We start from the raw sequence: 25,113 nt of genomic DNA, 5'->3' as shown, positions 1-25,113 counted from the left end.
GTGCTAGAATCAGAACTCTTAAATGGTTTGCTAAGAAATGTTATTTTGTCAAAAAGTCTTTTTTACATACTGCAATCTTTATTTAATAAAAAAATGCTCTCATATAGGAAGTCATTACCTATTTTGTGTTTCAGTTTATTGTTGCCAGATATGGTCCATGCTTAAAGTTATATTATAAAATTTGTATTATATATTATATATACTGTTATATAATTTTACAAACATTACAGTTATACAATACACAGTTACACAATTGATTACTTTTAAGGCTTCATTAATACTACCCAACCTAGAGCAGATAGGCAAGTACAATGACTCAGTGTTTGCAGTGTCCTTTAATCCTACAAAGCATGACATGCCATTAGCATCAAATGAAACAACCGAACCCAAGTGTGCTGAACAAGCCCCAGCAGGCATTCTGCAGCTTCCAGAGCCGAACTTAACATCAGCCTGTCTCTGCAGGTAATTTGTCCCCTCTGTATCTCTGGGTATAAGGAGTCATGAAAATGGCTTTGGGCTTTGTGTCCCGAAAGCCAGACATGCATGCGGACACTCTGCACGAGATACTTCAGCTCCCACATGCCTTCTTCCTAAGGGCTAATTTTTGTGCCATATGAATAGTTTTCATCATCTTCCATCTAGTGCTGCACATAGAAGGTAATACAGGAATAGGGCTCTCTGGCCTTGGCCACATTCATCCCACTTGCCCTGTAGGAGGCAACAGGAGACTTGACACCACCTCATCCTCAGCATTCAGTTGGGATCCCTGCATGGGGCACCTGGGAAGCCTAACCCCTCACGTCTTCATTGGAGGCACACAAGAGCCACACCAGGGGATAATTCAGAGCAAGCAGCACTGAATTTCTATTTGGTTTGTTTCTCTTCAGTGGAGCAGCCATTATGACTACAAACCCAATTTAGGTGTGTAAGTTAGGTAGCTAAAACAAGTGGAAGGAGTTGACTCCCCGAACCTGTATTGAGTCCCTCACCTGTGTTTGAATAAAGCTTACAGTAGCTCTGCAGTCTCAAGTAAGTCAGGCATCTCATGCCTCAAATATGACAGCTCTCCAAGACATTTAATTGAAACAGGACTCATTTTACAATAATAATGGATTACTATGAAAGAGAAGTATTGTTTGTTCTTTTGTTTGTTCTTTTCTCACCCAGAACATTTGCCAGATTGAGTTATTGTTACAGTCGTATCTTTATGTAAAGATCTAGAATATAAATAGATGTAGAAAAATAAACCCAGAATTTCATCTGCTACTTCTGCTCTGACAAATTAGATGGTAAGACATAAATATTACATTTCACATTAAGTGTTTAATACAAAGAAAATAGAAGTGTAATAATAAATCGCGTGCGGACTATTCCAGTGAATCCTTGGGACAACACAGACTGTTAGAAAGCTTCTAAGGGAGACTTTTAGACCATAGATCTGAAAGACTTTAACACTGAACTGATATTTTGGTAATGTGGAACAATGAAGAGGTATTAGGGAAGGCTAGAAACTTTGGCAGCTGTTAGGAACAAACTGGGACATTAAGCAGCTAATGATGTTAGAAGCAGTTTCATCTGTAGGATAAGGACAATAACTATGGATTAAACAAACAAGATTTAAATAGTTCACAGAAATGACACAGAAGAATACCTAATTTAAAATGAGTATCTTCTTGAGGAGAACAAATCACTTCTTACAGAAATACAGCCTCACAATGTTGGGAGACTTGAGTAGCCTTCACCAAACAGACTCGGAAACTGAGCTGGTGCTTAGAAGGATTCAGAGAACCCTGTGGTTTACAGGCTGAGCACCAAATACTTTGCTAGATAGTTCCTCTCAGAGGAAAACTAGCTAACGTCTAGCCCTTAATAAGATCAGGGCTTGCAGCTGAAGATGACGGCATGACAAACACCACATCTGCTGCATATGCTAGCTCACTATAACTCTACAGGTTAAGTTATTTGGTTAAGCACTTATTTCTGTTCAACAATGGGCTGAACAAACTCATTAACAAATCATAAATTGACACAGGGCAGTGACAAACAACGTTATCTGATGTGTTTGCTTCCTCTTGTACTTACTTTCTCACAGTTATGATACCTAGGTAGTTACAAATGTTAACAGGGAGTTCAACTATGCTAGACTTCTCTCCTATATACATGGCTCTCAACCAACCAGAAATCATCCAGAAAATATTTATACATAAAAAGAAAAAATGAAACAAAACAAAACCTCTTACTGATGAGCAATTCATTATTTGAGCTCCTCGTATAATTTATTCTCATTCCTAGATCCCTAGTGCAGGTGTTGGTATTTTGGAGAGGATATAAAATACCAGAAGGAAACAGCTTGTATGACCAGACAACGAGTGGGAACATTTGAAAGGTGTTGTTTTAAACCAAATAACTATACTTCAAAGTGTTGGAATTTCTAACACCAAATAGCCTCCCAAAGGAAATTTTTTCCTTAATATGTGTATTACTCAACCAAATAAAGAAATACACACACACAAAACCAAACAGCATTATGTGCAATAGTATACCATGTACTATGATAACCAGCTCAGATTCTTTGTTGTCTTATCTTGGAATCCAGGAGAAAAGAGGCAATCAAAGGGCAAAAGGAAAAGGTCCCTTAATCAAAGGCACACTTAATTGTCCTAATGAACCTGAAGTCTTAATATGGTATTTACATACAAAAACAAGGCTGCGCTTACTTTTCCCCTCTGATCTCCTAAAAGACAAGCTGACAAGTAAGTGATGGATAAATACTTCTTGGCAATGTTTGTGTGTACCTTGGGCTTAAGAAGAAAATTAATTCCAAAAAGTAACTTTTAACACAGAATACTGTCATGTAACCAGTTCTAGGAGAGCGAATGAACAAAGCAGAAAAGTTTAAAAAAATTTAGCTCCGGTAAGCACTATCATTTCAAGCAGATGGTCTCTAAGATTGTTATATTTTTAGTAGTTTCTGAATGAAATATGGTAGCTATATAAAACAAACAAAAATTTCTGTCAACAGTTAAGGTTGCTTGAATAACTGCGATAATTTTAGCAGCCTTCAGGGCAGGGAGGACTAGTTTCTGGGAGTTTATATTTTTCAGTTGTTTTTTAACAGTCTATTCTAGGTGGGAAAAAAATGAGGTAGGGAAAGATGATTTTACGTTTTAGAAAAGCAAGCTTGCAGCTCTATTAACAAAATTTACTTCAAAAAATAAGTATGCACATTTTAAAATTCAGGATAATTATGAATAGTTAGGATGGCTACTTAATGAAGTCTACTGGACAGAGGCCTGGAGGCATATCTGCGTGACAAAAAATACTTATTAAAATGGAGAGTAAAACAAAAAGTAAGAGAAAAACTGGAAGGGATAGGAAAGTAGATTGTAGAAGTCAAGAGTTTGGATAGAGTAGTAGAGTCGGTACTTGATGAAGATTAGGGTCTGATTAAAGGAAGGGAAAAGGATAAGGAAAATCAAATCTATCTCCATTTCCGTGAAACATCTGATATTGTGCCACATGCAAATGAGTTAAGCTGGCAACAAAAGAGGCTCCAATCCCTAGTAAAAATATAATAGTAGAATTAAGCAAAATTTGAAAATTTATTGGGTAACCTCAGCAACCACTGTGTGTCATTTATTAACATCCCCATGCTTATGAAATCTGAGAGAGGCGATACACATGGATGATGAAAGGAGCCAGAAGGCTGCAGTAAATCTGAGGAGATGCATGGCATGCAATTTTTGCAAATCCTATCAAATTATCTGTGCAATCGATCCAAAAATGAACAGTAAGCTAGCATATGCATTTTCAAGATCTTCTGCTACTGCCTACATTGCCCTGGGAATATCAACACTACGCAGCTAAGGACAGCTAACGGCTTCTGGTGTTGGTGTGGCTTTTGCGCAAGGAAATTGTAGCTGTGCAACAACTTGGCAGCTTTGGCTGGAAAGCAGCATTTGCAATACACTCCAGATAGTTCATCAGGTTGTAGAAGTACATTATTACTAGGAAGCACCCTTATCTGAGGGGACTGACCAAACCAGGGCACTGTGTTCCTTCCACCTTGTCTCTTTGACAGAAATTGTGTTTTAGGAGTGTAAGACCCATCTCATCTTGAATCCTTCAAAAGGTTTTAGCTGGAAGTGGTGACTAATGACACGGATTGTGGTAGGCTACGGTCAAGAGGTGGAAGATGACCCAAAGGGGAACATTGAGTTATATGTAAGCTGGCTTTACATGTATGTTTGCTTAGAGAATATTGTCTGGGATCAACTGAAGAGAATCAGTTAAGAGTTAGACACGAAATAAAATAAATCTGAAATGGAGCAGTATAAACAACAATACCAAGAAATCCAGTCTGAATGAGGACACTAATTATTGCACTGAAACCAATTCCTGCTCCCGCCATCATAGGGAAAGGAGATGCAGACTGCAAACATAAGTGAGATTGTTAGTAACACAGCTAACTGCACTGGCTATGTGGGATCACTGAAAGGTGCTGTGTTGAGCACAGGGTATGTACAGCACCTGAATATTTGCTCCAATTTTGCAATAATTCTTTTCTTCTGCTACTGCAAATTCTGATGACACACAGAAAAGCAACACCAAAAGCACTGATATATCTACCTGAGCACCTGTTTTCAAAAAAGTACAAAATAATTTTTATAACATAGGTGTCCAGCTGGTAACTAAGGATACCAATCAGAATCCTCACAGAGAATTTGAGAAGCAGGTGTGATGTCTCTGTATACTCTTTACCCATTGGTCACAGTAAATTTCATGAGAGCTTGGATTCTTATTTCTAATTTACGTTATTAGAGCAGAACGTTCACATCTGATCAAGCAGTTGGCATAGGCAAGTCCTGACACCCAGAACTATTCCAATCTCAGCAGCATTCCCCAAAGGCAGTGCTGTAAAGATGCCTGCCACCAAGAGCCATATGTTTGACAAAGACTGAACTACCACCAAGCACTTATCAAAGAAAGGGAATGCACAGTCTGTAAATACATTTATTACAAAATTGTATGTTTAAACCAGACTTATCTGTAGGTACCTACCTATCTTAATAAGCACGCTTGTGTGAGACAATCTTACAGACTGGTGAAGGAGAGGTTATCATATATGAAGTGGTGCTCAAGGGCAAATACAATTCAATCTGTGCTAAAGATAATGTTTCCTAGATTTCTGGCATTGCTAATGCCAGCCTACAAGATTTTTGCTGTACTTTATGCCTACAGAGATATACCTTCTGTTTACTTTTTTTTTTTTTTTTTTTAACCCCCTACAAAATTCAGTAAATAAAGACTGAAAATATCTTTCAGCTCATCTGTGAAAGGAGAGCTCTGAGAATAGGTTTCTGGTAGTACTAGGAAAAAACAAATTATATATAGTTTAGGATCACACACAAAGAGAAACTAATCAAGAGTCAAAAGAAGATCAAAGAAGGAACTACCTCCCACATTTAAGGGGAGAAATGTACTTCTATTAAAACTATTTGGAAGAGAATATATCAATACTATAGGGCTCTCAGATTAAGGACTTTCTCATAGTACATTTAAAAAGAGCATGATCGACAAGATGTTAAACCTAATACAAATAATAATAATAATAATAATAATAATAAAGATCATCCAGAGACAAGGATTGTGGTAGAAACACAAAGAAGCTATCTAACAGCTCGTTCCTTCTTTTTTCTCTGTGATTCTAGGGCTGTTGGTCAAACTGTTGGATTGTATTACACTTGGTTCAAGAGGCATTTGGATAATACCCATAATAACATGCTTTAACTTGTGGTTAGCCTTGAAGTGGTCAGGCAGATGGACTAGATGACCTCTGTAGGCCCTTTCCCACTGAACTATTATAATTCTGATTCTAAAACAAAAGCGAGCATCTTATACTTCATTGATTGGGAATGGTATTTGAAATATTTCCCTAAAATATCTTCCCTTTTTCAAGCATACTTCTCCATATCTAAGCACACCCATATACACATAGTTATTTAGTTTATTATTGCAGGTTGTAAGCCTGGTCTGAATCATCTGCTACAATTTAAGAGGAGGTAGAACTACTATATTTGCTACTGGCATTTCTGAAAATGTAACGCATGAAAATTGGTTAGACTCAGGACACAATTCTAGGAATAGAATAAAAAGATGTCAATCTCCATTCCACTCGCCCTGGATAATGCACAAAACCCTTCAACATATCATATTGCCTTCTCTGACTTCTAGTCTAACTCGGAGGAAGGAGTGTGCAACATCGAGCAACTGATCACCTTCCCCTTCAGCCCCACGCTGATATGAACAACATACATTCACAAAATGTAATAACACCAGGTTTAGGCCTAAGCCCCCTAAGGCAGCAATGAACACGTATCAGCAGAGAGCTAACTGTACTGCTGGTTCGGTCTTTCAAGAAAGATAAACCACACAAAAACTACTGAAAAAGTTAGAAAAGAAAAAAAACATAATTTAAACTGAATATGGAAGTAAGGACAGGGAAAAGGCAGCATGGATGTATCTTCTGTGAATAAAAATGTCAGTTCTAATAAAACAAATACATTTACGTTATTGTTTATCCCAACCTGAAAACTGCATCCTATGTGCATCCATGTCCGTCTGTGTGGCACACAGGCAGGAGAACAAAACAGAAATTATATTCTGACTTTATAAATAAATAAAAGCACAATGACTCTACTACAGTTGATGGACCTACCTGCTTAGGTTATGGAAGAGCAACTGCAGGGCTTTGCATGACAGAAGCAAATGCGTCCAATATCACACAATCCAAGTAAATGTTTACATCTCACCAACCCTGCCATTCTTGAATCTCACAAAATTTCACCATTTGTTTCTTCCACTAACTGAGTTCTTAACACTTTTGAGAGAGCTGCTGTTCGAGCCGTGTGCTTGCCAAATGGCTTTGAAACACTGAAAAATGACTGGAATAACCTCTTCATTGTGGGGTTGCCTGTTTATTTATTTTATTTTATTTAAATATGTGCACAACTGTAAATTTGCAGGCAAAAAAAACAACCCAAAGCCTGTAAGACTTGTACAGATGGGTTCAGAAAGAGAAGCAAGCATTTCACTGCAGAGTCCCACATTACGTATGGAAAAGCTGATCTCAGAGCTTGCCAGCACTTGAATGGGCAAAAATTATTAAATTATGCACGGCTCAACAGTTACTGATTTTCACTCGAGTAACACGCTGGATCTACTTACTCGGGCATACTGTGACCTGTTTCTATACGCCGTGTTAGGATTCTATCAGCCATACCTTGACCCACTTTACTGGATCGACAATTTCACTGAAATAAAAATAAACAACATTTTGCATTCTGGCAATGTGCCACTTAAATATTAAGTGCATCGTGCATGAGCAGTCAACAACATTTGACTGCACTTCAGTAATATACTTTTTTTTTTTTTTTTTTTTTTTTTAAAGTGTGTGGCTTATCTCTTCTCCAGATTTCAGATTTAGCACAGCTGAATATAAAACAGCTGTACAAACGTTTGGCAATCCTGCTGAAAATCTGCAGAAAGAACCTTCAAGATGCTGCTCTAGGGTTTTGACATTCTCTAGGGTTTTGACATTTTCCTCGTCTTACGCTTCCATGTGTCCAAACCTGGAAGAACTATCCAGAAGTACTTCCCCAGCTCCCTCACTGATTTTTTGGACTGGTGTCACGATGTGTTTGTGTCTGCAAATGAGGATATGGATGAGGATGTGCTATGGCAGGTGCACAGAATTCCTTCAGAGCAGCGACAGAGATGCTCAACTTCTCCCAGGTCGTTAACAGAACTGCAAGCTTGAGGTCTCAGGGCGATCCCACCACTTCAAAACACCAGGTCTCCTATACTGCAAAGGGCTATAGCTGACTTGTACAATGGCAAGCACACCCTACTGCTCATTGCTAAAACAGTTCTGTCTTTGTATGTTTTACGTGCTCTCTTTAAGGTTGGACCTGGTGCTTAGGGACATGGTTTAGTGGGTGACGTTGGTAGTAGGGTGATGGTTGGACCAGATGATCTTGGAGGTCTCTTCCAACCTTAATGATTCTAGGATTCTAAGGCATCCCTCTTCTGCTTTTACACTACTACCTGTGATTTAAATTTTAAAAAAAGAAAACCTTCAGAAGTGAGCTTGTGAAGAGGCAAGATGAGAACTACTTCAACATAACAAAAGTGATCTGGAGCTGAATGGCCTGTAGATTTTTTGAACATCTCAAGAGGAAAAGGTTTTTAAGATGCTACAGTTGAGAGAAGATTATCTAGTGACACTGGCCCACGTGGCATTATTCACTGCTCTGTGGTACTGCCTGCAAACAGCATGATCACTCTTAAAGGTACGAGTCTTATCTGTTCAAGGTCACCCTGACTTCATTTTTAAATTGAAATATATTTACAAACTGCTATGAAATAATCTTTCACACTATTGATATACTGATCTTTACTTATTTAATTCCCTTACTCTCAGTGAGGGAACTTTTAAGAAAAATGATGGCTGTCCCGAGGTAGCCATACCCTGCTGTTGCTCATATAATGTTATCTCTCCTCTAGACTGTGGGGTGGAGAGCAAATAAAAATTAGGTACTTCAGTACTTTAGGATATCTTTATTTTTGCCATTTGCTTTTTGTTTGGTTTGTTTCTGTAGTGTTATTTTATATTATTTTATTTTATTTTTGTCAGAAAGAGTTGCATTATTCTTTTGGGGGCCATTGAGCTGAAACAGTCTTGAAAATCTTGTTTCATCTCTTCCTCTGCAGGTATTTGCATATACAGGGACTGCCTCAACAGCAAATAAAAGGCAAATTAGGTAAGCTATCAAGATGTCTTTAGGCTGCCTAATTTATCTTCCTTCTCCCTGAAATGCATAACATTTCCCTGACCCCCTACTACAGAAGGGTTTCACGGTAGCTTAATGCATCACAGCTGTGAAAATATGCCACATTAACCCTTCCCTGAGAGACCCGCTTACATCTGCTTCTCTCTGTGCACAGGAGCTCACATTTCACAGGGAAGATTTCACCAGGCTATGAAACTTTGCTCAGCAGCAGCACTGCTGCTACAGACACGGGCATGCTCTTCTCGTAGATCAGGAGGATGGAAATGTAGACGGGAGATGAGAACAGCCGGCAGACCTAAGGGTGTCTGGCCTTGGCTCTGTCATGGACTTTGCAAGACAGTCATTTGCTTTAGTGCCTTTCTCAGAGGTGTGACAGATTCTGTATTTGTAGGTCATTAAACCAAAATTGTCTCTTTTTCTAGAACTAGCATTCCCATTCAGAGTTTCTTAAACCTTTCTACATTTCCATGACACGGGCGGAAAGCTTTTGGGATCCCACCTCTGCCTGACCACATAGAAACGTGTGATTTCCAAAGAACAAATGTCTCTTGATAAAAGCCCTGTTTTCTTAGGGAAGTGGGACAAGCACTTCAGAGAGGAAGACAGCTGTTTTATATACCTGCATGCATGAGGGCACTTCACCACTGTACCTACTAAACCAGCAGCAGGACAATTTCACATTAACCCACCAGCACCAATGGCACCAGTTGACATCATGCCCACCTGTGGGAGAGGAAAGCAGCACACACTCCCTCAAAGCCTCAGAGCATCCACTTTTTGTCTGAAATAACCACCCCAACAGATCCCGAAAGGTGCTGGGGCACTCAACACCTCTTCAGCCTGTTTTTAACATCAAGTTATTACGCAAAATGATACCCAATGTGACAGCACATGGCTCTGCTCACCCCTACTTCATGTTCTCTCCTTCCCTAGTGGTTGGTTACTCCATCCAGTGCACTACTGGCTTACTTTGATACTGCAAAGCAGCAGCTCTCTGTGCCTACACACCCAAGCATCACTCTTATCTATCCAACACTTCAGAGCACTCCCCGTCTTTCTGAGCACATTAAACTCTTCAAAGTAGACATTCTTCTGATGCTCAAATGATGAGTATTAAACAAACAAAAAAAAAAAAACGTAAAGGTGATTCAAAATATCATACAAATTGATAAGCCCCAGAATTTTCCCTCAAATACTCAAGCATGGAGTCAGGAAAGCCAAGAGAAAAGCACATGTGAATTTACAATAATGAATTAGAAAACAACAATATTCTCATTGTCTTTTTTACAATTACACTCCTATGCAATCTTTTTGAAAAGCAGAGGCACTAACTCTGTTCATTAAATTTGCAAGGTGTGCAACACAGTAAATGAACCTGAATTTGGCTTTCCTGTAAAAGGCAAATACAGGCTTTTCTTTTTGGCTTTTACTTCAGTTTTCATTAAGCACGAAAAAAATGATCTCCTGCAGGCTAACTAGATATATCTCAACATAAAAGCACCAAAACAATGCCATAATGCAAAATACACTTGACACTCATGAGCTAGGGAGTTCATTGGATCAATAACAGAAGAGATAAATTGTTAAAAACTAGTCAAATGTAAGGCTGATGGATAGAAGGAAAAATACCCACCAGTGCTGGGTACTGACACTCTAATACTACTGCTACTTCTCCTGTCACATGCCTTTCATCTATTTTAAAACTCTATAGAGATTCTTGGGACTTCTCCTAATGCAGTACATAGATATCATCACCTCATGTCACACATGGGTAGACAGAGACGGCACTTACATGACTCTCTCACAGGGGAAAACTGAAAAAAGTAGCAGAAGCTAGAAGAGCAACTGCAAAATCTCAGCACGTTTTCAGCTCTCTGAACTGAATACGCTGATTCACTGTTAGCTGACTGCAATAGAAAAATGCAGACGATATGGACAGCATTTCAAGGGAGTGCAGGACAAGAAGAAACCTTCTGGGCCATCAAACCTAATTTCTGATTGCAAATCTGCTACGTGGCCCGTATGCTGCACCACACATTGCTCTAGCTAAAGACAGACTCACATAGGAAAATTTTAATCGATCTCAAAATCCTTTGACCAACAGTACAGGTTTATACATGAAAAAAATAAGTATCACACATATCCAAGAAGTTTTGTGTGTTTTTTTTTTTTTTTTTTTTTTTTTTTTTACCCTCTTCTAGCAAGCTGTTCCAATCACATCCAACAAATGTAGTATGTATCTCATTTTTCAGATTGCTAAATCAGAAAACAAAGTTGCACTTGCAGGGGAAGGTAGAAGGAGAAAGGATGGTTCCTAGCTTGGTATCTAGCAGGATAACATTTTTGTTCTCTGTTTGGCCCACAGGATAACCCAGAGACACCCCACAACGGTACAAAAACTAGCAGAAGAATAATGAGCTAACCAATGGACAAACCAGGCTAACAGGACTACCACTGCCCTAGAAGACCAGGGGATCTCACAACCCTCCATTTGCCAGTAACAAAACCAGACCAAGGACAGTGTCTTACCTTAAAAAAAAAAAAAAAAAAAAAAAAGCCCCTTCCCCCCCCCCAAGCCAAATCAGAAAAAAATGATTTTACATGGATGACAGAGTTTATTACAGAAGGAGGCTGTAGATTTCAAGTAAACCTAAAATAGACAGCTTGACAGCTCATACATACATTTGTTAGCTTCACTTCAGTAAAATGCAACTCACAGAAAAACATCCTTTGAATGAGCAAAACCAGCTCCTCTTTTAGTTGCCATCATACCAGGTTACAACTGGGTCATGACTTTTCCATCCTTTATCAGAAGAACAAGACCGCAGGCTGTTCTGCAGAAATGCTTCTAGCTGAGCCGTGAAACACCAATAAACCCTTCGCACAAAATAATCACGCTATTGATTCAGGGCAATTGTCCTTATTAACGAATGGGAGAAATACTGCCAAGGATCTGTCATTTAGAAATCAGAATCAATATCGTAAAGATATCTTTGAAACTAGAATTTATTAAGGGATAATATGGGCCTCAATCTATCAGAAATGTTTCCTCAGCCTGGGGAAGTACAGCTACCTACAAAAAATAACGAGATCATGTTAGTTGCAGGGTACTTATTTCCATGCAGCATGCTCTAGGTGGGACTTATCATCTGATATACCAAATTCAAGTGCCCATTACCTTAACTGTCCAAAGATGGTAGGTGGTTTGTGATACCCTGCCATATATTCTGCCAGCTGCAAGAAGTACAGGCTGTGAATTGCATCCTCCCCTTTTCACTTCAGAGTTTGTTGTTGTTGTTGTTGTTGTTGTTTTTTGTTTTTTTTTTTTTTTTTTAATTTTCCCAGACCTTGGGTAACCTTTTTCCCCCACATTTCCTCCTTAGAACTTAAAAGACGTTGCCTTTCCCTCTGCCCTGAAACTGTCCCCTTCGTGTTCAGGTGACAGCACTGACTCCAACTATAAAAACATCCGACATTTACATTCTACAGCTCTATCGTAAAGAATTGCCTCAGACTTCAGTGACCATGCACAGACCATGGTTACATACAACTAAGCAACTGATACCATAGTTATTTCTAAAATAGTCTTCTGACATGTTTATAATTTAAAGTAGCTTAAACTGTGGTTAAAGACTTAAGCATTGATTCTGCAGCATGTGCAATTCCTGTAGCATGTGTAACCTATACATATCTACTCGATTTTGACTAGATTGTTATTTGAGAAATTAGATTTTACTCTAAGACACTCCCATAAATGAACAGTGAGCTCAGATGCTGAACTAATGAAAGCTGTAACAACCCCTGCCCTCCTGTGCAGGCACTGAACCCGTTCTTGACAGCCACTGATTTCTTTCCCTCTCCTCCTGAGGCCCACTCAGACCAGGGGCTGGACATCATCACCTGCTTTATGGAAGACACATGCACACTTGCACAAGACAGATATGACAGTCAAGCGATCGTTTCTTTTTTTTTTTTCTTCTTCTTTTTAACAGCTGCTGATCTCTGCAAACAGATAAAACAGAAATGCTATTCCATGACGTAAAGCATCTGAGGTGAGGACACCTCTGGCCAGGTGGCAAGAGGGGAAAAAGGAAAGGAAAAAAAATCAAATTGAGCTGAAAACCAACGAGGGATACTCATTAGACTGAACAGACAGGTTCAACATATTGAAGAAGGACTTAAGGAACCAGACCAAGGGAAAATAAAAGCTGATGACAAAATGGTATGATACATTTCTTACACAAGCTTAATTTTATGGTTTTAGTCATCTCAGGACAATCATTTTGAAAGATAGCAAGCTGCAAATTTCAAAATCAAGTTCAGACACAGCAACGTTCAGCTGTGTAGATTGCACAAGAGGAGGATGGGAGTGGGAAAAGTTTGAGATTTTTTTAGGTCCATGTCAATACTTGCTCTTCAAAAGTTTTCATCTAATGGCAAATACGAATTCACTCAGGACTTTGTGTTCTTGATATAACTTGATAAAAATGAAACTCATATCCAGTTTCATTAAAACACAGGGTGGAAAAGCTATGGAACTGTTCTATTATAGAGGATATTGTATCTGGCATTATTTATTTATTAGTGGAGAAATCACTATATAGGCTATTGAAATGATTTTTCTGTTTCATAAAAATATCTCCCTCTTTGACTTTTTTTTTTGCCTGAACATAAAGAAAGGTGATCATACTGCAAACCTCTGTAGACTACACTGCAAATGAAGTATGAAGCACACCGCACTTCAGTTTGAGATGGTGTTTTTTGACCACTGCTTTAATTTACTACACCACATTACTGGAGTCTCTTTCACTCAGGAATCCAATGCAAGAAATATGATCAGAGGTGGCTTTTAAAGAATTTCTACATGTGAATTTACATGCACAAAGGAAATAAATATATTAAGACTTTCTCAGAAGCTGATACTAATTTACACTAAGGAGAATATTCTGCAGCCTTCTTTTCACAATCATGTATATCTGAGAAATAAAGCAAACATGGGGATTTTTGGAATATATAAAATTATGTGGTTGTTGGCAGACTGCAGGAAGCTTTCAGCCTTTCAGACAGGGGTCCAGATAGAACTCCGAAAATAAAGTAGTTGGGCATCTTTGCTTTTCAGTATTCTACCACAACTGTGCACCTGCATTATTAAAAGTGGTATTTAATGAATAAACGTCTAGTGTATAAGTGCTTAGAACTTTCTTCCTTTAAAGCATATCAAGTACAAATTTCAGCTTGCTAAAGACCATAAAAACTGATGTTAGATATGCACAGCAAATAAAGTCTCCACTTTCCCTTGCTGCATAATGAGATCTAGAATATTTTACCTTTTGTGGAGAGCACAAGAGACCACTATGTCGTAATTGTTTTCACATGAATTACAGATGTGCAACTGTCAAACTGGAAACCAGACGTTTTACTCAGACACTATATATTTTAAGCAGAAATAAAGTTAAGTGTGTTAATTAGTTACTTGTGCCCACTGTCATTTCAGGATAGAAAAACTAAGAAAAATTTCACCAAAGCAATAATTAAAAAGATATCGAGAGTATGCTTCTCATTGGCTCTGCAATTTTTTCATTTCTGAAGGTTTTGTGTAACTGATTACATCTTTTTTTTTTTTACTTCTATGAGTAAATAGCAAAACTAATTAGCTGCACACTATTAAGTTAATGCACATTTATCTACAACAATTCAATTCTGACTGTGAAATAATCTTTCTAGCCCATAATTACACTCCAGCTTAATTAGCATAATTTCCGCAGCACATTCTTTATTAAAGAAGCTGACATAAGGGTTGGTCTTAAATACCAAGGATATTCTAGACAACTAGAAAAAGGCAGACAGACATAGCTGCATTAAACACCTATTATATCATACAAGATAGCACATGTAAAACAGAATATGAATTAAATGCTATCTGCACTATAACAAGCATCTGAAGATGTTTTCAGAGAAGATAAGCAAAACACTCAAGGACTTGAGATGTCCTCGCTAGATGTGGTAGCACTGCCTGCCTCCTTCAGCCCTGCCCTCTATCTCATCCCTCTCACCAAGGGTTGCTGGCAGGTTACTTTTGATCCCATTCAGCATATGAGCTTTCTCAATATTGCCTCTGTGAAGGAAAATATGATCTTACATCATTTACACCAACTTAATTGTAGCCAGTCAGTTCCCACCAAAGAGAGTGACTGTAAGTGAAGACACACCAGCCACCAGGCTCACTGAGTCCTTGGTCTCCCGGTGAGGATTTAATAATCAGGTTGCCAGCTGGGAGCACCTGGGCCTCTTATGGACACTTCATTCCCTGGTGCTTGGGATAACAATACCGAACTGATTTTCTATGGGCCAAGGAGCAGTATGTGGGCAGCAGTATCCAAGTACTGCTGTGCTTGATGCGAACAAGAAGTTTTGGAAGCAATGCTTAGCAACCCTCTGAGTCATCTCGCTCTTCTCCTGCTCAGGTCTGTGACGCGGCAGGTGTCAGTGCATGTAAGATTTATGCTTCTGAGCTATGAAATGTAACCTCTATGTAACACAAACAGCCAAGAACCTCTCCTTGCAGTTAGCTAAAAGGAAAATAAAAAACAAAAAACCTTGCTTGTGTCTTCATCTATTTCTAAACACTGGAAGCTTAAAATGAACTGTTACCTGAAATGCTCTTGGGCTTTGTGAAGGATTTTGACTAAATGTATGCTGTTGGTGATGGTGTCCTTGCACTTTTCTATAATTACAAATGGTATAAAAGATACTTTCACCTGTGGAGGATTATCATTTATTGTGTAAGACAATGAAAGGCACTGACTAAGATTTTCAAAATCAACGAGGTGATTTAAAGGCAAAATCCTCATAAAGGATTTTAATTTAACAAGGTTTCCAAAATGCCTAAGACTCTTGAAAATGTAGGCTTATGCTTTTAAATCAAATAGGCACTTTTAATAACTTTACTCACTCTAATTAACTTTTTCTTTTGAGGTTAGTGCTATTAAGCAAGACCAGGACCAAAACCATTGCAGCATACTAATCAGTCATTGAATCCTGCTGCTGAAATGTAACATGCGAGGAAATGTCCTAAAAATTCAACATAAATTCAGAGCAACAGAAACTAGGAAATCTGTTATTGAAGAAAAACAAATCAGCAATACCTATTTCACCTTATTGCTTTCCTATGAACACAAACAACTATGCAAAGTCTGCTTGATTAGAATTTAAGATGTGGAAATCCATCATAAATGAGGTTATAAAACAACTTTTTATTTTTATTCAGACATATAAATGATACATCAACCTGTGCCTCCAGACTACACAAACACAGCCAGTTCAAGATGTTTCAAAAGCACAAGGAAAGCTGAAGCTGCCCCAGGAAGCTTCTCTGCTGCTCATTCTGCCTTCACCCCAGCGTGATGCAATTTTATTTTGAGGCAGCCCTGGCTTTAGCAGGAATGGGGAGAGAGGCAGGGAGGCCATGCCTATCTAGTTCTGCACCTGTAATACCTGTTTGGCCTTTGGGCCCCGGGCTGTGTAGGAGGATGCACCCAGGACATGCATCTCATTGCCTGTTCTGAATCAGCACAAGCCAGGTCTGCTTGTGGTTGAAGTTTTGCAGCTCCCATCAGTTTGCAACACAAAGCGAACGGCAGTTGAGCCTTTGCTTAAAGCCGTCCCTTTGAGCTGGAGTCAAAACACATCAGAAATTAAGAACTAGCTTCTCAGAAGCCAAGTAACAAGCATTTCTGGGTTAACATTTCTTTTAACGGCTAAGAGCAGAATTCCCAAGCAATAAAAGTAGTCATACCTTCTGCAGATTTTAATTGCCTTTTCTAAAACTATTTCATTTTGGCTATCTGTTTGGAATCTAGCTATCTAAAAAGATAGATTATCTGAGATTATCAATAGCTACTAATGATTGTGGCTGCTACACTAAAAATGGGCTTGGCTATTTGTCAAACTATGCACCCAAAATTAGTGTACATGTAATTGCTTGCCACTTTTAAAATCCTGGTCTCCTGTTAGCCCTGTATTTTCTCTTTGACAGTTATTTAGCTCTGCCCATTTTTATTTGCCTTCTCTTTCCAGAGCATCAGAGCACTAAGAACAGAAGAAAGAAATTCAGTTTCAGCCTTCGATCCTGCAGCTTTGAGTCATAAGATAAAGAGTTATGGCTTGAAGACATGAGATAAAAGCAAAGCAATATACTCACAGCCACAAACTCAATGAATTAAACTAAGAAAAAAAACGCTGTAGGTCAGGCAGAGATCATGCAGAGTAAGCACAGCAAGGGACAAGGAAATGGGAGGCATAACTGTATTGTTATCTTTTCTGTGTCATTTCATCTCTCTATACATCCGTTCTGCTACCTATAAAAAAGGCTCTTCTGAAAGGCTCTTCTGAAAGAATTTTGATAGCTTTCCATAAAAATCACTAAACTCCAGGTCAAAATATTATTACCTAGTGCTGCCATTGAGGTGCAGAGCAGACACTGAGGCCTGGATGATTTTAAAGAGGGTGAAAATCCAAGACAAAAAAACAAAACAAAACACCAGCACCAGGAGGCAGATTATTGACAACAATTTGTTAAACAAGAGCTGTGGTGAAAGAAAATAAGAGTAGCTTAGTAAAAAGCAAATTGTTTCACGTGCCTAAAAAACCCTCAACATTTCTACACCTTATTAAATATAAACCTAGCACATATAGCCGCAAGAGTGGTCAATCACTAGTACTCACAGAGGACAGGACTTACTAAAATGACATCTTAAGGCAACAGTCTACCTGTTCCTTCACCAAGCTGTCAATAAAATATTTGAGTGCCTCTCACAGCTGAATGCTTAGGGAAGTTTCAGGACTATTTTAGCAAGTTAAAATTGCTCCCAATTTTTAACGTGATAAAAGAATGAATGACTCATCAATACAGAGATGTCAAAAGGAAGACTCATCTTCCTGAACAGTTAGTTTTTACTTTATATACTTTGCAAGGCACTTCTATCTTACATATCATAGAAGGGCTTGGGTTGGAAAGGGTATTAAAGATCACCCAGTTCCAACCCCATCCAAGTAAGGGCTCTGGGGAAAAACTACTTGAAAAGGTTTCCTGTGAGGTAAAGTTATGAACTGTAAGCATTTAAAATACACCCACTGCCCATTTCCTTGGAGGGTAGGCAAGTGCCCCAGATCTCCAGGTTTGACTGGACTAACTGACAGGCAGTTCTCAACACGCAGAAGTGCTAAATCAAAGAACTACACCACAGTTCACTACAAAGATTCAGCATAATCTGAACAGTCCAAAGCCCCATTTGAAAACTGTGGAGACAATGTTCAACTCAATTATTCTCCGTGCCTACTTCATGCCATGTCAACCCCAAGGATGGTGAGAAGTCAGCCAGGAACCTGCCAAGATGGGAACATTCCTCTGGAAGGAAAGTGGCATCTGTCTACTGAGATCATGACTACATCAGGGCTGTTCCAGCACTTGGGAGACACACCGACTGCAGGAAAACATGCATGGAGAGGACCAAGATCATGTCTGGAACATGAAGTAGCTGCTGATAGGGCTTGAGCAGTTTTATCTGATCTCACTTTGTACAATGAGAAGAGCTCATCTACCCACACAGCTTTAATCTTGTCACAAAAAGCTGCTCAGGAACAAAATAAAACTTATTTAAGGGTATTTTTAAAAAAAAACTTCCTCTCAGCTTAATTATACGAAAAAAATCAGGTGTAAACTATCCTTCTGGCACCAAAGCGTCAAAAATCACACCAAAAGGTGAGTGCACAGCTCCTTTGACGCATTCAGTTCTCTGCTCTCAGATTGAACTTATAGTTCACTAACTCCAGGAAGATGTATACCAATTTTTCTCATCGCTGAAATACACGTGCTTCTTCCCTATATCGAGTGGAGTGGACTGTGAAGTCAGACTGAAACGACTGATGTCCGTTCCATTCAGTAAGGACTATGGTAAGAAGAGGTCTCTCCCCATTTCTGTAGGTGAAGGTGGGGAGGAAAGATGATTTTCTTGCCTTTCATCGCCTGACCTTATGTCATAAGGAAAGTTACTGGCGTTATAGAGCCTGCTTTAAGGACCCTGCAACACTTCTGGACCTCAGGGACCTGGTCATTCCACATCTGCTTCCTTTGTTCCATAGTGCACTGTAAGTGGGTTGTCACAGCTCTTTCAGATATAGGTAAGCAATCTCAATTTACTTCATGCATGCTACAGAATTACAAGATTGTACATGCACTTCATTACAGAAGAAGCTGGCATTTCATACTTCTTTTCTGACAGAGCAGTTCTCTGTTACTTTATTTAGCAGCTCCTCAGTGGCAGGTTGATTGCCCCATACTCTTATCTGTTCTTCTGGGAGCTTGGGGAAGACAGGAACATAGATAGGAACGCACATTTAGCTGCTTAGCAAAGGGAGGAGGGATGCCCACTTTGGGAAAACAGCAGCATGATGAAAACCAGAAAGAGCCTGAGTGGGAATTAGACTTCTATATTGGCTTGGAAATTAAACTGCTCTTAAAAATAAATAAACAAATAAAAGACATGGCACCCACCACTACCTAACACCAAAGTTGCAGAATGTCACATCTCCCTCTATCCTGACATTTGTAGAGGTTTTCAAGACTCCTGTAAAAATCTTGACACTTTTTTAAAGTTTGTAATAAAATTCCAGATACTAGAAATCCATCAATATTCAAACTCCTCTGCAGCTGTAATGGAGACAGAGAACAATGCATGAATTATGAATATTTTTATGTGATGTTCTGAACCATATTGCATAATTGTTTTTTTAATGTTGACTACTGCTGAAATTCAGATGGAATGTCAGAAGAGTGTAAGACCATCCACCACAAAAGTGATTGACAATGAAAGTGATAAATCCTAAAAACCTTAGAATTCTCAGTGTGATGTGTGACTCATTTCCTAGTGCTGGGAGCTAAGGACTTGTCAAAGGGCTGCCCAGAAAAATTAAATAATGACTTGATTTCTGTAAAGACTTGGTTTCAGAGCAAACTGACCTGCAAGTATCAGGGTGTCTCAAAATAAATGGCATGGGTTGTCTTTAAATAAAAGAATTCCCATATAGAAGTTCTTCTACTGTTTTTATTCGAGTGACAGAAAAGAAAGTAGCAGAGACAAGTTTTCTCCTTTAAATAGCTATTGACCTTGTGTACATACACAGAAAGTCTTATGAGTTACAGACACTTTATTCTTTTCTTTCTACAATCTTTGCACATACATCAAAACTGGCAATTAGTAATGCTAAATTCTGTGGACCTATCAGTATACTAAAAGATAATCTCCAAATGTCTAGTAAATTCCCATGTCAGAGAAATGGGAAAAACTACATCATCACCACAGCTTTATCATCAACCTGTTTAAAATACCACAAACTTGTAAACTGACCATTAAACAAAATGAGAGCAAAAAGAAAAAGCTGTCTCTACCATTCACCTGGACACTAGTAATCTACATTTTCTTCTAAGATACATTTAACTTACCTTTTGTATTTTACGGGAAAGGTAGTTGTAAAAACACTTATTTTAGTTCACATACAGAATATGTTCTATTCCTCATATTACAAAGCCAATTCAAGAACAGATAGGTCTTTGCACTGGATGAAAAGATAGCATCTAATATATATAACAATCTTTATGTTTTTAAACACACCAGTTAAAAAATATCTTTGTAATAGGAAGGAGGTCAAACTGATACTACTGCTACACAGAAGAGCCATGTTTGTACACGAGCATCCTAAAGTGCAATTTATAAGCCAGAATGAGATAGCTGCGTGCCCTGCTTCACAAAACAACTAACTGATTTGAGGACAGACAATTTTGGAAAAATAACATAGGCTTACATTTTCAGTGTTTATTAAAGAGTAGTATAGACTATATATAGTATATAACTATCTGCCATTGATAAGATAATCACTTATGTGATTTTTTTCTTCTAAACTAATGAATTAAAGAGAGTCATTATATACCATTAACATCTCTGTATCTTTTTTTTTTTTTTTTTTTTTTTTTTAAACTGTATATATGCAGCTGTGACCACAAGCTTCAAATCAAATATAAAATAGCTACATAGGAAGCTAAGTATACTCTTCAGTATTTCTTATCCCTGACTATATAAGAAGTAAAAATGCAAACATTTAAAATTTTGATAATAAGGAGTTCTGCCCATTAGATTTCTTGGTTTCTTTTTCATTATAACAGAAACAATATACAAAAACTATACAATAAATATGTTGTCCCTTATGAAATAACACTAATAAAAAATGTATATATCTTCACTAGGTAGTGCACAGAATATACTAACATGTTTTTATATGAATCTGTGTAGTATAGATAGCATCAGTCACTTACAGTATAATAACTTTTGAACTTGATGTATTTTAGGTTTTTGACAGGCTTCCAGGTATTTTTCTTAGTAGAACTTTAGTTCGGTTCAGTTGTTTGGCCATAAAGCTCTTTTTATCATCCAGCGCCAACGAAAATTTGGGATCAGCACATCAAACTCAAATTTGCAGTGGGGTTGCTGCTGGCATCCTAGATCATCAGGGAAATGCAAGTGTCTTAACAGCCAGAGCTACCCAGCTCTGAACACATACCATTTGTGTGCAATGACATTCTGTTAGCAAACTGCACTACTGAGCAATCCCAACTTTATTAGATTCTTAAATCCTAATTTGTTTCAGGTTGACATGACATAGTATGTTTCGGCTCCTGCTGTTAGTGATATTGTTGCAATGAAGAAAAAAAAACCATCTGTATCTTCCCACACAGTCAATGACTGTGAGAATCTGCGTGCTAATGGATTTTTTGCTGCTCTGGAGTGTGAAGGCATTAAAATTTATCTCTACCACAAACAGCATGAATGAGTATTCAGATTTTCTAGCATTTTTTTTTTTTTTTGTATTTCTACTCTTTTTGTTGTACAACTGTATATTTTATTTAGAGAATTAGATTTTTCTATAACCTTCAGTCTTCTGTATTTTTAAGTGTCAAACTGCTCTGGATTATGCACTTGTACTTATCAGTTAGATGTTTCAAGTCAGCCTGAAGCTGTTGGGACAGTATAAAAAAGGAAAGTTGATAGAGGATGAACCACAGTCGTGATCTGAAAGGCTACTTGGGGCACACTTGTTAGCATCATCTAGGAATTGCAAAGCAAAAGCTCAGATGACAGATATAAGGACTAACATCTCCACAGAAGAAAGGACAGGATGTGGTAAATCTGGGCCATTAAGGCTAACAAAAAAGGTCTTGCTTTATGCGTGGAAAAAAGTTCTCTAGAAAGAAGATACTGCTTACTAGTGGATTAGTTTTTAATACAGCTTTATGAACTATTGCATACAGACTAGAGCCTTTTACTGCATCACCAATTAAGGCCCATTGTTTTGACAAGAATAGTAGTGAAAGAAAAGGCACTTCTAGATTCTCCTGATGCATGACTTATCTTCTGTATCCAAAAAGAACATGGAATACATAAATTAATCCATGGCTTATTCTATTAATGTTAACCTGTATTACATCCAGAATAATGAAATGGTCCACGAGTTTTTCAGCCTGAACCTCACTGTTATTTCAATAAAACCAACATCACTGGCTCTGAATATTGCTTGGAAATTTTTAGCTAGATACTGGAGGATTTGATGAAGAGAAACAGACCTGCAACAAGACGTAGTAGATAGCATTGCCAAATTCAGGATGTACTTCTGGGCTCACAATTTGAAATGCTGCAGAACTCATTAAGCAAATCAAAGTTGTTAAAAGCCTCATCTCACTCTTTTCAAGTACCACCACCTTTTTTTGGTTGTTATTGACAACAAAACAGCCACAATGGAATTAACTATTATCTTCATAAGGCTGTTGTCCTTGCCTCATATCAGGTTAAAACCCATCTCTGCGTATGTGAAGGTCGGATTTTTTTTCTACATATATCACTTTATACTTAACCCAAGTTGATTTCATCTGATTTTGGTGTGGCATCATTTTTTTTTTCTCTCTTTAAAAAGTGTATTTACTATCTCAGTTTATTATTTTAGCACCTGAAGTCATAATTTGCGTTCTTGCTAGGTTAAGGGTTGGACTCAATGATTTTGGAGCTCTTTTCTAACCTAAATGATTCTGTAATTCTTGATTACTATTTCTATTAGTTTGATACAAATGGGATACTGATAGGAGCTGTCTACACCTACTTTAAAGCCCTTTTAGAAAGCAGGCATCATGTTGTGGATATCCCATCCACAGAACCACTTGAAGTCAGGTTGGATACAGCTTTGGACAACCTGATTTAGTGAAAGATGTCTCTGACCATGGCAGAGAGGTTGGACTAGATGATCTTTAAGCTTCCAACCCAACCCATTTTAACAATTAGACAGCTCCCCGCAGCTAAAAAGAAAAAGTCACAGTACTATAGCCTACAGTTGGGCTGTTATTTTTGGATGGACATTACCTAGTCCTGGCAATTTGTTATGCCTCATTTAGTAGTTCCATATCTTTTGCCACCAATACTACAGTTTGAGATGGATCCCACAGTAAGTTCATTTCCTCTTCCCTCAAAAAGGAGGAGGGAACATGAAAACTTTTCACATCATCTTCAAATGTTTTGATGGAAATCGTGCAGCTGGCAAAGAAATTCAGGAAGAAGTGCGTGCTCCTCTAGTGCAACAAACACTGTGATTCACAGGTTGAATTGACTGTTGGCAAATTCTGCTTGAGCAATGTGATACTGAGGACGTTTTCAACAAACTGCTGTATTATGTTCTTCTCGATCCCACATAAGTTCCTGTTATTTCTAAGCTTATCTTGATTTCAGGATGTCTGGTTCCAGAGATGACATTGTTTTTACTGATGAGATCACAAGTGATATTTTCCCAGTTCAAGAGCTAGCTATGGACCGAGAAATGGCACATACCGTTATGACATCAAGAAAGGCAGGAATCAGACTGCAAGCAGTATAGTTTAAGGCAGCAACAAAGTTAACAGCTACCACTTACAGAGCTTGGTGTTTCTCTCAGTGACATACACGAATGGTAGGTCACCTCTTAAACAGCAAAGGAAACCTGGAAATTTTTGTTGTAAAATCAAGCATATGAGAATGGGAAACACAAAAACATTACAGGCCAAGATTTCCCTTTCAGTCTTCATCACAAAAAAAAAAAAAAAAAAAAAAAAAGATCAAACCAAAAGGATGAAGACCCATTTCTGTAAATAGGTTTGAAAATGTTTATCTTCTATTACGGATGATATGATATAAACACTATATTATACTCACTGCATCTAGTACATTTAGTTAATGAAGTTGTGGACAAGGCCTAAAACCTGATTGCTTTTAACAAATAAAAAGTATTTTAACGTAAGCTTGAACTTGAATTTATGCCATAATTCCAAGTTAGCATTCATAAAATTGTATTTATTATGAATTTTAAAAGTCTTAAAAATAAGAATTGTAATTTATTACCACTTCGTCAAACCACTTTGATCCATTAATCAGTCTTGCACCTATTCACTAGACAGATTCGCATGGTGATTAATGATGTTTAAATGCTGCATTCATATTCTTCCCATCTCTAAAAATTCAATGCCTAATTATTAGAGTTGCAGAAAAATCCCTTAAGAAAATTCAAAATCAGGAGACATCTCTAATTTTCAATTTCATTGATAATTTGAGAAATACTTAATTTCTACTGGATGATGGGCTGGGATTAGGGAACTGAACTCCAAATTTGAGAACACTGGTTTCATTTACAGCTTTGCAAATGTTAAGGAAAACGTTAAAGGAAAAAAAAAGATCAAATTTAGCACAGTCACTCAAAATTTTCTTCTTTTTTTTTTTTTTTAATGCAAAATTGGAAATAAAACTTAAGACTAAGCCAGTGATTGGTCAGTGAAGAACTTTTAAATCTAAATACTGCGAATCAGAACTTCTTACTAGTCCTATCCTTCTTCACGTAAAATCTATAAATATTACAGGGGAAAGGAAAACATTTGTAAATTGGATTGAGCTGCTCTGAACGTTCCAAGTTCCATCTCCTACAGGAATTATGAAGATTCAGATCACGTCCTGCATATACGTCTTGGCAAACCTTGTTGTCTTATTCTTTCCTGACAGCATGCATAATTCATATTAATAACATGATGAAAAGAGTAAGCTAAAGAAAAACAGGCACAAAAACTAAACACAACAAGAGTTTCTGAAACAAAATATTAAAAGAGAGAAGAAGAGTATTCGATTTTTAGAAAAGCTACACTGTC

General features: G+C 37.9%; 1 protein-coding gene across 7 annotated transcripts in view; it reads right to left on the bottom strand.

Annotated features, from left to right (window-relative positions):
* The window catches only part of CTNND2 (catenin delta 2), a 641,797-nt gene that overhangs the window by 166,895 nt on the left and 449,789 nt on the right, over positions 1 to 25,113 (bottom strand). The window lies entirely within an intron of this gene.

The sequence above is a fragment of the Aythya fuligula genome, chromosome 2, assembly GCF_009819795.1.
Source record: "Aythya fuligula isolate bAytFul2 chromosome 2, bAytFul2.pri, whole genome shotgun sequence".
NCBI classification, from domain to species: domain Eukaryota; kingdom Metazoa; phylum Chordata; class Aves; order Anseriformes; family Anatidae; genus Aythya; species Aythya fuligula.
This window is presented reverse-complemented; position numbering and strand designations above follow the sequence as displayed.